General features: G+C 36.7%; 1 protein-coding gene across 1 annotated transcript in view; it reads left to right on the top strand.

The window, feature by feature from the left end:
• The window catches only part of CACNA1I (calcium voltage-gated channel subunit alpha1 I), a 495,583-nt gene that overhangs the window by 106,061 nt on the left and 374,467 nt on the right, over nt 1-15,055 (top strand). The gene's annotated exons all lie outside the window — the stretch shown is intronic.

Genomic DNA, 15,055 nt, shown 5'->3' with positions numbered 1-15,055 from the left:
GGGGTGGATACAGAAAAGTGCTGCTCCGAGGTCCTATCAGATGACAGCATTTAAGGGAAGAAACGTGGAACATCTCTGTCTTAGTGGGATGAGCATATGCTGTCCAGAAGAAGTGGTCCCATAAATACCTTGGTCCCGTGTTAAGGGTTTTAAAGGTGATAATCAGCATTGAATTACACATTGAAACCGCTGGGTGTCTGTGCCACTCATGCAATAGTGGTGTAAAATGGACAAACCATGCAGCACCTAATCCTAGAATTATATACACAGCTGCATTGTGGACCAGATGCAGCTTCCATTCTACAGTCCCATGTAGAATTTATTGCAATATTCCGACTAATGGAGTAATTAAAGCACCCATGATTGTGAGCAAAGGCTTTCCAGCCTAGGAATGGGTAAAATTAGTACATAAGATAAATTTATGTAAAGGGCCACAAGGCTATGTTTGTCATCTGGTGGCAGATGTCAGACCTGCTGACTTTGGGGGTCCAAAGTCAACAACTTATTAGGATTGAATTGCTTTCTTTCCATCCAAGTACTTACAAACCCCAAGAGACCGAGCAAGCACTCAAACAGCACACATTGCTCAGAATAAGATAAGAGAGACATAATTGGATATTATCAGCATACTAATGGTATCAAAAACCGTGCTGCCAAATGAAAGCTACCCATTTGTTTAGATCCTCAATAGAAGAAGAGAGAAATCAGAGTCTTGAGATAACCCACATAACAAGGACCTAAGGCAGAGTATGTCTTTTCCCCTCCTCTCCTCTTCAATTGTGTCAGACCCAATAGAACCACTGCAAAACAGCTGCTCCACCTGCTCCCAACTCTCAGAACTGGTCTATAGGTGGAAAGAGGTCTAGGAGGGCAAAAACACACAACTCTGAGACTTCTGGTCATCCACAAATGTCACCAAATCTATCTTGATACTATTAGCTCAACCTGAACCTTGACTGAAAAGGAAATCTGATCCATCTATGGTCCTCCAATCTTGGAAGCCCAACACCCTCTTGACAATCTTGGATAGGAAAGACTGGTTATTTAATTGAAATTATTCGAAATTGTAGTATCCCTTGAGGGGACAAAACACTTCTTCTTTTAAGGCAGGCAAGACCAATCCCTCCCTCAAAGAAGTAACCAATTTGACCAAAAGTCAAGTACATGCCATTTCCTAGGAGGTATTGACCAGCATGGCAGTTCATGGGTCCACCCTACAGGTGGCAGAGCTCACAGCAACAAGCGATTTGTGTACTTCTTGAAGAGCTGGAACTCATTTTTTCAAGATGTTCCCTCATCAGTCCTTCTTTGGGTTGTTGTTTTTTGTCAGTCACCACCTTTTCTGTAAAAGGCATGATTCCTTAGCTACTGTTGTGATTCAGCCTGAGGCTCCTCAGGGACCGGCTGAAGCTCTGCCGGATCCATGCCCAGAGGACGAGGAGAGTGAACAGGAGGGGGAGGACCAGGCAGACGGGGGAGAGGAACGTCAGGAAGAGGAGTAGGGAGAGCAGCCTGAGACCCCCCGGGGGGGGCTCTCCCCAGCTAGTAGCCTGGATTCATTGGATGAAGACGCACAGGCTATAATAGACATGAGGCAGCGACGTGCAGCTCAAAGAAGGGACCAATTAGAAAAGTATTTCCATCCCTGAATTGGCAACAGCTGGTTTTGGGTGTGGTTCTCCTCAGCAGGGTTGAAAAGGCAGGCCCGCCCTTACAGTCTTTTGGAGAGTTATCAACTGGGAGTCCTGTGACCTTGCTTCGATTCTTGGCGTCTCTGATCTTGGCTTGTGGCCTAGAAGTCTGGAAGATTTGGGGGAGGCGTGGGTTTTATTATCTCCAGCATTGTTTTTGCCAGCAAGAATCCTGTTTTATTGCCTGGCCTTCGTGAAACCTCTGTGAAGCTTCATAGTGTTCCTGTCTGTAAGAACAGTTTTTGTTACCTGTGTTTGCTTTCAATTATATAAACTGCCTTTGCTTTTTACCAGTGTGTCTGGATACTCTTTTTGGTTGGTGTTGGCGTCTGGGGGGACCCAGACAGAACAGCTACCTACTCCAAAAATGTCCCTTTTATACAGTATATTTAGATTATAAAGCAGTGCTACAGGAATGGAGACCCTATGGTCCATTTGGACATCACTGAATGGTAACTCCCAGCATTTTTACTTATTGACCACACCAGTTGAAGAGGCTGATAGGTGTGGATAATTCCAGTATCTTGAGGGCCACAGATTATCTGCATATGCTATACCCAATTACCTGACACTAAAACCTAATGAGGGTATAGAAGGGTTTTATTAATAATATCTGTATTTACCCAGCTTCCTTCATTTCCGCTTCTCCCACTGCCAATGTCTAATTAGAAATCTCCTCTATCAATAAGTTGTTTTGTTTGCTTATGGTATTCTGGAAGGTGATGTATATAACCCATCTTCGAATACAGCTCATCTGTTTGGAACCCATATCGCATCTCAGACATTAACACCCTTGAAAATGTTCAAAGATACGTCACAAGAAGAGCCCTTCACTCCTCCACTTGAAACAGAATACCCTATCAAACTAGACTTACAATCCTGGTTCTTGAAAGATTAGAACTACGACACCTTAAACATGATCTAAGTATTGCTCACAAGATCATATGCTGCAATGTCCTGCCTGTCAAAGACTACTTCAGCTTCAACCACAACAACACAAGAGCACACAACAGATTCAAGCTTAATATTAACCGCTCGAAACTTGACTGTAAAATATATGACTTTAATAATCGGGTTGTCGAAGCATGGAACTCTATAGTATTATCCCCTAACCCCCAACATTTTACCCTTAGTCTATCCACGGTTGACCTCTCCAGATTCCTAAGAGGTCAGTAAGGGGCGTACATCAACACACTAGAGTGCCTTCCGTCCCCTGTCCTATAGTCTCTCCTATATCTCATATTTCAAAATATGAGCTATAAATAGATAGATAGATAGATAGATAGATAGATAGATAGATAGATAGATAGATAGATAGATAAATAAATAACAGTGGCTTGGTACACATATTGCAGAAAGACATAATGAGTGTAGAAGTAAATCATACCAGTCTTTAATGTATAAATACAACTGCTATACCAATCCTAATGTATTTAGGTATGATGTACAAAACAACTATACTATCTGATCATTAGACCAGCTTTTCCCATTGTTTTTATTGTTCTAGGCCCAATTGTGCTAGAATTACTAGTTCCAGAATTCCTATCGTGGCTAGTCTGAGCAAATTTCAATGTTTACCAGGATTTTTATATTCTGTAGTTCAACATATATATAAGCTCCTCAGTTGGAAAAAAAAGTCTCTGAACTAATGCGTTAGTTTTTACTTGTCATTTGTTTCCCCCCCAACAAATAATGAGATGAATGAAGCTTGTAATATGTAATATAATAATGTCTGTAGAAAGAAACTGCATGGCTGTGTGAATCATTGACAGATTTGTTCAGCCAATCATTGTCCCATAAAATCTTGATAGCTTAGAAAGTGAGATAGATCTATTCTCTGACTCTATGTAACACAAGTCCAAATTCTGCACATAGAACTCAGAAAAACCATTTTTTTAAAAAAGTGTTATGTGAAAGCCTCAATTCATCAAAGCCATGCTCGGCATTAAAAGTCAATATTGGATTCTTTGGGATGAGCACAGAATATGCATGGCATATATGAGGTGCAAATGGTAAGTAGCATGAATTAACAAATGAGAGAAAACAAATGAGAGAAAAATAGATCATCGATTTGTGAAATTAATATAAAATCCATAGCAAATGCTATTTATCAAGCTATACTGATTTTGTGAAGTAAGTTGAATGCATGCAAGGTGATGAAAGCCTTTTTTTTAAATTTAATTTTTAAATTGATTTTTATAATGACAATATATCAATAAAATATTCACACAACACATAACAATGTGCACACTGTTCAAAGTGCCCACTACCCAATAACATTCATACCCCTCCACCAAAATGGGGGCATATTTTCAATACACCATTTTAACTCAAGAGCAATATATCTATTTACACATTATAAAGTAATTCTAATTTATTCTTTATACCTTAGAAACATAGAAACATAGAAGTCTGACGGCAGAAAAAGACCTCATGGTCCATCTAGTCTGCCCTTTTACTATTTTCTGTATTTTATCTTAGGATGGATATATGTTTATCCCAGACATGTTTAAATTCAGTTACTGTGGATTTATCTACCACGTCTGCTGGAAGTTTGTTCCAAGGATCTACTAGTCTTTCAGTAAAATAATATTTTCTCATGTTGCTTTTGATCTTTCCCCCAACTAACTTCAGATTGTGTCCCCTTGTTCTTGTGTTCACTTTCCTATTAAAAACATTTCCCTCCTGGACCTTATTTAACTCTTTAATATATTTAAATGTTTCGATCATGTCCCCCCTTTCCCTTCTGTCCTCCAGACTATACAGATTGAGTTCATTAAGTCTTTCCTGATACGTTTTATGCTTAAGACCTTCCACCATTCTTGTAGCCCGTCTTTGGACCCGTTCAATTTTGTCAATATCTTTTTGTAGGTGAGGTCTCCTGAACTGAACACAGTATTCCAAATGTGGTCTCACCAGCACTCTATATAGCAGGATCATAATCTCCCTCTTCCTGCTTGTTATACCTCTAGCTATGCAGCCAAGCATCCTACTTGCTTTCCCTACCACCTGACTGCACTGTTCACCCATTTTGAGACTGTATTGTTGCCTTAGTCTCGAATTCTACTAATCACATGTCCTCTTACCTTGTCCCATTGTCCCATCAGTTCCCGCAGATTAGTTTCATTGTCTGAATTCATCCTCTTGAATATGATCCACCATGTACCAATACCAATATTGTCTATTTTGTCACATCCTTTAAGGTGATGAAAGCCTTATATGTTATTATTAGTAATACTAGTAGTCACATTTGTGTAATTATTTGAAACCAGTCAGACTTTATGTGGCTTATAAAAGTGAAAGGTTAAAAACAAATGTCCCAAATATGATTTTTCAAGAGGCAACTGGACTTTCTTGGGTTTTTTTGAGTTTTTTTTACAATAAATACATTTAATTACAATTAACAATATAGACATGTCAAGATACAAGGAGAAAGAAAAAAATAAAATAAGAGAATTGGGAGATTAAAAGCAATAATTAGACAATATGCATTTAACGGTAAACAGAAACAAACAAACAAACAAGTCGACAAACATACAGACATACAGAAAGAAAAAGAAAGAAAGAAAGAGAAGAATAAAGAGAGGAAAAGGTGGATGGGTGGATGGTAGATCTGTATTGAAATTGTGAACTAGAAATATTCTCAGTAGCCCATTCCCTTATATCTAATATTTTAAATTATAAATAGATAAGAGAATGTGTTGAATAAATCAAGATAAAGAGATTTTAAGAAAGCCAGTCTAATTTTAGCATATATATCGATGCCTCATACATCCATTTAGAAGAAAAGGAAAAATTTGACACCAGATAAGTATCTATTTAAATATATACATTTTTTGGGCAAGTTGTTCTTTTTTTTCTAACCAGCGATAGAAGGGATCCCAGCAGTTGTTGAATGAGGACTCATCATTATTTCTAATTTCCAGAGTTAATTTGGTCATTTCTGCACAGTATTTAATTTTTTTCCTTTTGTTTTTTTCCTTTTGAAGATGTTTCGCTTCTCATCCAATAAAAAGAAAAAAACAAGAAAGTCCAGTTGCCTCCGGAAAAAGCATCTTTGGGACAACCATATCCTGGAAGATGAGAATCTCTACAGGCCTTTAGCTGTAGAATTTGGGATGAACCCCCTTTGAATGGTGTGAAAGTAGAAATGGATTTGCAGAGGAAAAAAATGCAGACTATAGGAACCAGGAGCACTACTCACAGATAAACCTCCAAGTGCTTCAGCGACCCTTTAAAAGGATGTAAATGACCAGATTTCTGCAAGGAATATAAATCCTTCCATTACCCACTATTCTGTCAGAGCAAAACATCTTCAAAACAAAAAACATGAAAGTCCAGTTGCCTTCTGAAAAAGGAGCTATCTTTGGGATAGCTAAGAATCTCTACAGACCTTTAAAAACAGGTGCAAATCATATAATTAAGAATGAAAGGCTATGCCAGTGATGGCGAAGCTATGGCACGGGTGCTACAGGTGGCACATGGAGCCATATCTGCTGGCACACAAACCGTTGCCCTAGCTCAGCTCCAATGTGCATTTGTGTGTTGGCCAGCTGATTTTTGGTTCGCACAGAGGCTCTGGGAGGGCGCCTTTTGCTTCCAGAGCTAAAAGAGGGGATGGGGGAGGCCATTTTTATCCTCTCCAGCTCCAGGGAAGCCTTTAGAGCCTGGGAAGGGCAAAACACAAGCCTACTGGGCCCACCAGAAGTTGGGAAACAGGCTGTTTCCAGCCTCCAGAGGGACTCCTCTGAGGTGGGGGGAGCTGTTTTTGCCCTCCCCAGGTTTTGAATTATAGGTGTGGGCACTTGCGCACGCACTCTCTTTTGGCACCTGAAAGAGTGTGCCATCACTGGACTATACTATAAATTGGTGTAATTTGAATTGCTTGATGCATGACTTTAGGAATTTATAGACTGGAGATCGTTTCATATGGTGTTACAGTGAATCATGATAAACGAAGAACTAAGAAATCACTCAACATGTTTAATGAATAAGATCCAAGAGAAATTATTGTACTGTTAAGTAACATGAATGCAGGGGTTAGAATAAGATACAAGAATGCCCCAAAAGATGATTGGACCATTTGGAAAATGAAGAATGAATGAGAATAATAAAAAGTTGCTTTATGGTTAGAAAAGTTATGTGTTTGTTTTGAATGAGGGATTTAATCTTAAATCTTTTCATATGTATATTTAGCAAAGAAATGAATACAAATATAAAACCATGTTGGTTTGCTTGGTTATGTAAAATAAAAAAAATAGCTGTTATATATGGATGAAAGGCCACAACATTTTTAGTTGTATTAAGAACAGATTTTGGTAAAAAATGAATATGGAAGAAAATGTGTAAAGTAACAAAACTAAAAGTGGAAAAGAAGTAGAAAAGAATGAGTCCTGTATGAACAGGTATTACCAGTCAAATTAATATTTCAGCAGAATACATGAGTAGTTGATGTATGCAAACAGGATGTGGAAGTTGCTTGGAACAGTGAAAAAACTTATGTTAAAGAAAGTATGTGAAGTTATGTTTGAAACATACCTACATATAAAGGAATAATTGCTGCAAAAGCAAGGATGAATAATATTATATAATGGCAACAAATGTGGTCAATGGAAACATGGAATAGTCAATAGCAAAGAAAATACAGAGAGATTTTCATGGAGACAATTATTTTGGAAGAGGGTCAAGAGGGCAAAAAGGAAGTTTCTAATTTGAATTGAAATAAAAACAAAATTACTTGGAAGAGTACTTTAGGCGGGAGGACTTTAGAGATTTCTATGGGAATGACAGATTGTATGATGAAGAGTGGAATTGAAATGGATGATATAAATGGTGGTGTCCAAGGAAAACTTACGAAAAGAAATGGAAAGGTGGTAGCTCACAAGTGTAAGTTGTAATGTAATAGTATGTGGGAATCACCTGGAGAGACAAGAGGGAACGTTGCAGACTGGACAACCAGCATGTACGAGATACCACATCCCACAGAAAAAGGGTGATGTGGAAGTATTTCAAAAGAAGCGAGAAATACTTTTAATCCTGGAAGATTCTGATTCTCTAACCTTACAATCATTATAGAGGTAGTAGTCCTGGTTGTGCTTATTTGCTTATCTCACCAGGCTATTATAGTTTAATGGGATAAATTTGAATGATGGCAGTGCTTTGCTTATGGAATTGTTTTGTGCGTGAAGATTGACTTTGCAAGAGTCAATAGATAACCTCTTCCCCATCCTACATAATGGAAAAAGTAGCAAAAGTGAAAGCTAGAGGAGGCGGTTTTTAATGAAGGTTGTTTGTGGGAAAAGTCTGACAGATTGAAAAGTGTATGACAGTGAACACAATTTCAAAACTGGAGTGTGGGTAATAGTCAACAGAAATTTTGTAGACCAGATCTTTTTCGGTTTTAGGTCATTAGGAAATCTATGGATGCAAGAGGGTATTTTAGTGAAAGGGTAAACTAAAGTGAATAGGCTTCATTGTTTTTTATAAATATGAATTTGAAATTTGTTGCTCACTTCAAAGATTGGTATACGATACCTTGACAACTTGAAGATATTTGGACTTCAATTCCCAGAATTCCCCAGCCAGCATTTATAAGATTTATATGCCGCCCCTCTCCAAAGACTCGGGGCGGCTAACAACAATATAAAAAGACAATGTAAACAAATATAATAAAAACAATCTAAAAACCTCCATTTTTTTAAAAAAAACCCACTCATACATACGAGCATACCATGTATAAGTCCAGATATCTTCAAGTTGCCAAGGTTGGGAAACACTGGCTTATAGGAATGAGTAAATATTAAACATAGGATAAGAGAAAGATATGTGGCATTCATTTAATTTATTCATGGGTGAAAGTCAGGGATGGGTTGCTACCAGTGCGGAAGGTGGCTGCACATCGGTAATGGTTGCCAGATTGTGCAATTTGCGTGCGACTGCTCCGGTGCCAGTCTTTCGGGTGCCGCCATCTTTTTTCTTTAATGTTTTGTATTTTTTGCTTCCTGCGCATACACATAAGCAAAATCTCGTGAGAAGACGCTCGTGTGTGCAAGATTTTGGTGATTTTTTTGCTTCCAATCATGCGCGGAAGCACAAAATCACTGAAATCTCTCTCTTGCACACACGTCCCCTTGCAAGATTTCAGCGCATTTTTGCTTCCTGTGCATACGCAGAAGCAAAAATGTTCTGGGGGTGCAGGCATGTGAGATTCCCCATGCTGCACATGTAACACACCAGTAGCAGGAGGTAGGAGCAATCCACCCCTGGTGAAAGAGATAACACTCTATGCCTGTTAGCCTGGGAGATTAATGTATGTGTGCATATTATGTGCATTAATGTAGATAAATTGCTGACAAAATACAAATTAATATTAGACAGACTATGAAGCGACAAGACATATAGACTTCAAAATTAATTAAAGTTGTTTGAGAGAGAAAACCAATAGTATCTGAGACAAAAAGAGCAAAAGGAAGAAAATCTCGTTGGACCTATGGTAGTTGATGAGATTCTCAGAAAGAGAGGCGAGAAGTCAAAAGAAAAAAATTACAGTGCATGAATTGGAAGCAAATAGGATTGCAAGGATTAAAAGGAACAGAAATACAGGGAATGTTGTTGCTGTAAGTCATTTTTAGCCATATTTCTTTTAAATTCTTTTGACTATTTAATTTCTTGGGCTTAATATTTCTTGTTCCTTTACTTTATTCCATATTGCATTGCTTATCCCGAAAGGAAAAAAGACTGTGATGGATGTTATTTTATTTCATTAAATTTCTACGCCATCCATCTCACCTAAGTGACATGTGGTATAGCATTTTCAGACTTTTTTCAGACAGGCAAGTTTAAGATACGTGGTCTTCAACTCCTGGAATTCTGCACCCAGTGGAATTCATTTGGAAGTTGCCAAGTTTGAAAAACATTGATATTCTATAGAACAGTGGTGGTGAACCTTTTTTTCTTTGGGTGCCACAAGCACATGTGCAAGTGCCCACATCCATAATCTATCTTTATCTACAGTTGACCTATCCAGATTCCTAAGAGGTCAGTAATGGGCGAGTACAAGTGCAGTAGAGTGCCTTCCGTCCCCTGTCCTATTGCTCTCCTATATCTTCTATACCTTTCTTCTATTCCTATATCTCTTCTTCTATTCTTTCATTGATATGTTCCATTACTATAACTTCTTTTCTATTATTTGTTAGATGTATTTTACTATGAGTATCTCCTCTATAACCTTCAACATGTATTTTACTATGTGTATATCTATCTATCTATCTATCTATCTATCTATCTATCTATCTATCTATCTATCTATCATCTATCTATCTATCTATCTATCTATCTATCTTATCTATCTATCTATCTATCTATCTATCTATCTATCTATCTATCTATCTATCTATCTTATCTATCTATCTATCTAGCTATCTAGCTATACCCACTAAAACTCTCATTGTGTATTGGACTAACTAACTAACTAACTAACTAACTAACTAACTAACTAACTAACTAACTAAATAAATAAATAAATAAATAAATAAATAAATAAATGCCCCTTGCCCCCCCTGAGCATGCGTGTGTGGTCCTTCATTCTTGTTTGTTTGTTTGTTTTGTCCAATACACGATAATACACAATGAGGGTTATAGAGGATATAATCAGGTAGAATGTATTAAAGGAGGAATAGAGGAGAAAATAAAGGAGTGAAATATAACTATTTTATTTATTTTATTTATTTATTTTGTCCAATACAAATTGAAAGTTAAGGAGAATAAAAACGTGTAGTAGTTAATATCAGGGAAGGGATAGAAGAAGAGATATGAGAATAGAATACATCAATGAAGAGTAGAGGAAGGATATATGGATGGGAGAAAAGATATATAAAATATAGGAGAGACAATTGGACAGGGGACGGAAGGCACACTAGTGCACTTATGCTCACCCCTTACTGACCTCTAAGGAATCTGGAGAAGTCAACCGTGGAAAGTCTAAGGGAAAAATGTTGGGGGTTGGGGGTTGACACCACGGAGTCTGGTAATGAGTTCCACGCTTCAACAACTCGATTATTAAAGTCATATTTTTTACAGTCAAGTTTGGAGTGGTTGATATTAAGTTTGAACCTGTTGCGTGCTCTTGTGTTATTGCGGTTGAAGCTGTCCCATCCGCCCATGTGTGCACGCATTATGCCCCCACTCACCTGTTTCCCAATTTCAGCTGGGCCCATTTTTTGCCCTTCCCAGGCTCTAGAGTTTTCTTGGGGTCTGGGGAGGGCAAAAACGGCTTCCTCTGCCTCTTCGGAGACCCTCTAGAAGAGGAAAATGCCCTCCTAGAGCCTCTGTGAAAGCTGAAAATCAGCTGGCCAGTGCACACATGCACACAGGACCTGAGTTAGGGCAACGGCTTGCATGCCGGCATATATAACTCTGCATGCCACCTGTGTGCTATAGGTTCGACATCACTGGTGTTGAATATGTGTGTTTACTAGCTAGTTCATATTTTTTCTCTTGTTATGAAATGAACAAACAGTAACAGCAAGAATGCAAAGTACAAATCCTTGTCAATCTATGGAGAATAATTACTCACTTATATATATACAATAATAATGAACAAATAAATGGGAAATTATTAGCTTTCATCATTTTTGATACAGGCAAAGTCTGATTTACTGGACTCTAAATCTAGGGTAAATTGTTGGAATACAATATTTTTTCTGTTTGAGTTTAAGCACTTTGAAGTAGTTCACTATTAATGTAGGCATTGTTCATATTCCTTGTATGTTTTCTTAAAATATACTGGAAGGGAAATAAGGATCTGCTCTATGTAACGTTTGAAATATGAAAAGATTGTCTTTCCGTAAGTTTACAGTGTAAGGTGTAGCACAGATAATGTATGTTTTAATTTACTGATGAATGCTAGGGAAATAATGGCTATCCAGCTGTGCCTAAGAGGAGAAAGCAGATGGGAACATGTTATTTGGACTGTTTCCCCTTCAGATTATATAAATCTATCTCCTGAGTTATGGAGTGGCATAAGGATGAATGGAGGCAACCAAATAAATTCTAAATGACAGTCATTTAGAATTTTTTAAAACTGAGCTTGATTTATGGTCACTTGGATAAAAATAACCCAGCCCTCTTGGCTATAATAAAAATATTGAAAAAAATATTAAAGTAAATTAAATTATATACTCAATTTGGTAAAGGAGTGCATGTGTATACTTCCTCATTATTTAAAATTAAACACTTTAAAGATTTCAGCGGAACAAAGAAGCAGATCAAACAGCTGTATGATGTTGGATTGACAATGGGTACTCCAGAAGTGGGCCCATTTAATTTGATACTATCCTATTCCTAACATGGAATAAATTGTACTTAACCTTATACATTTAGTTTTAGAAATAAAAATAAAAATTAATGTAAATTGAACCAAAACATCATCTCTACAACCTCTGTGGAAATTAAGATATATGCTATCATTGGCTTTAAAAATTGTTTCGTCCCCTTTGCAATTCCAATCCAGCTCGAAATCATTGTATCTATTCTTTTCATTGAGAAGGAATCAGAAAGATCCCATCTGAGGGAATGTTGGAGTTTGTTTGTTTGTTTGTTTATTTATTTAATTTGTTTTGTCAAGTAGGTGTTGGTAGTATACAATGATATAACAATGTTTATTATTTATTTATTTATTTATTTATTTATCTATCATCTATTTATCTATTTATCTGTTTATCTATTTATCTATTTATCTATTTATCTATTTATCTATTTATCTATTTATCTATTTATCTATTTATCTATTTATCTATTTATCTATTTATCTATTTATCTATCTATTTATCTATTTATCTATTATTTATTTATTTTGTCCAATACACAATGAGAGTTTTAGTGGGTATATATATATATACACACATAGTAAAATACATGATGAAGGTTATAGAGGAGTTACTCATAGTAAAATATATCTAAGAAAGAAGATATAGTAATAGAACATATCAATGAAAGAATAGAAGAAGAGATATAGGAATAGAAGAAAGGTATAGGAGATATAGGAGAGCAATAGGACAGGGGACGGAAGGCACTCTAGTGCACTTGTACTCGCCCCATACTGACCTCTTAGGAATCTGGATAGGTCAACTGTAGATAATCTAAGGGTAAAATGTTGGGGGTTTGGGGATGACACTATGGAGTCCGGTAATGAGTTCCACGCTTCGACAACTCGATTACTGAAGTCATATTTTTTACAGTCAAGTTTGGAGCGGTTACTATTAAGTTTAAATCTGTTGTGTGCTCTTGTGTTGTTGTGGTTAAAGCTGAAGTAGTCGCCGACAGGCAGGACGTTGCAGCATATGATCTTGTGGTATACATGATACTAGTTTACATGATACTAGTATACATGATACTAGTAAGAGAGAAATATTAGGACAGGGACGAAAGGAAATTGCAAATGTTGGATTTTAATTACAAGGAGTTCAGAGTCCCTACTTTTCATGCAGTATACCAAGGTGTTGAAGAGTTTACTTTAAAAAAGCTACACATACAATTACATAAACATCATGCTCTTGCACATTCTGTCTCAGCCAGCCTCTCTGCTCTTTTACTGGTATCCTCTGAGAAGTCATTTGCTCGGTGAAGACAAGGCTCTCCAATCCGCTGGGAGAATTGGACTGGAACACTGTTGTCACATTTTGTTATTTTGTTCCAAAGTTCCTGAATCATATCTGTCAGTTTAGAAAAGACTAATTTAGTCAGCAGTGACAATGGGAAGTTAGAATGACTGGTTTTTACTCACACAGTCATCAGTACTGTCCTTTGCCATTAGCAATGCCCATTTGTATGAATTAACAATAACAACTGGTTTGCAGGTAGAGTGAGTGCTTTCATTCAGTATGTACAGTTTGTGTGTTTTGGGAGCATAACTAATAGAATAGAATAGAATAGAATAGAATTTTTATTGGCCAAATGTGATTGGACACACAAGGAATTTGTCTTGGTGCATATGCTCTCAGCGTACATAAAATAAAATATACATTTGTCAAGAATCATGTGGTACGACACTTAATGATTGTCATAGGGGTCAAATAAGCAATGAAGAAGCAATATTAATAAAAATCTTAGGATATAAGCAACAAGTTACAGTCATACAGTCAACATGGGAGGAAATGGGTGATAGGAATGATGAGAAAAACTAGTAGAATAGAAGTGCAGATTTAGTAGAAAGTCTGACAGTGTTGAGGGAATTATTTGTTTAGTAGAGTGATGGCGTTCGGAAAAAAACTGTTCCTGTGTCTAGTTGTCTTGGTGTGCAGTGCTCTGTAGCGACGTTTTGAGGATAGGAGTTGAAGCAATTTGTGTCCAGGATGTGAGGGGTCAGTAAATATTTTCCCCGCCTCTGCTCTTGAGTAATGGGAAATTTACTTCTTTCTACATAGCAAAGTTTCATGATGTTAAGAGGGGAATCATTATATAACTGTTAGATATTGGTCAAAAGAAAGGTTTTTCTGGCCAAAGTCTTGATCTGAGGTTTAATTTATTTATAGTTTATTAAGCTGACATTCATGTTTTTCTTTGTTAGCTTAAAGTGACATATATGATATTTTCTTCTAAAGTTATTCTTGCAATAGCAACCACAACACTTTATAACTATTCATGTGTGAAAGAATAACTACAGTCATCCAGTTTATTCTAGATTTGCATCTGCAGTGTGATCCTTTCTAGCTAAATTTGGAACTTTCAGGATGGGCTGCAAGAATTCTGAGAAAATATTCTTTCCATTGTATTTTCTATTTATTCTCATAGAAAATAATCTAGGATGTGCTCTAAACCCCCGGACGCCTACATTTTCCTTTCTAATCTTGTAGATGCCTCCCTGCCTACTTTATTTTTAAAAAATAATTTCAATTAAAATATTTAAATGTGAATAGGAGATGTTGCAGAACAACAGCTTTAAAAATTGCCTTTATTTTAGCTGCATCTAAAGGCCACTTAAGCATTATAATGAAATAAAAATGCCTGGCAGCAAGGTTTATGTGAAAGTGTGCAACTTTCCTAGGAGGGAAAATAAGATAAAATGATAGAAAAAAGCTTTACGTTCTGATTAATTGATGTTTTGTATTAGGTCATGCCCATTACAACAGCTGTTTTAAAACAATACACTTGATATGCTGTCAAAATTTCAAATGTGCTCACTGGCAAGAGTACTACTTAAATCAGAATTCCTCAAACTCTTCATCAAGCTTCATGAAGTTTCAGATTGTTTATCATCCCCCAAACATTTATTATATGAAAATAATGTTATTAATATTACTATAAAGAAATAATACTATGAATAAATGACTGGAATTGTATAGAAGTTAAGAACAGAGGAAATATTA

Source organism: Erythrolamprus reginae, chromosome 6, assembly GCF_031021105.1.
Source record: "Erythrolamprus reginae isolate rEryReg1 chromosome 6, rEryReg1.hap1, whole genome shotgun sequence".
NCBI lineage: Eukaryota > Metazoa > Chordata > Lepidosauria > Squamata > Dipsadidae > Erythrolamprus > Erythrolamprus reginae.
Note: the sequence above shows the minus strand (reverse complement) of the source record. Positions and strands in the feature narration are given on the sequence as shown.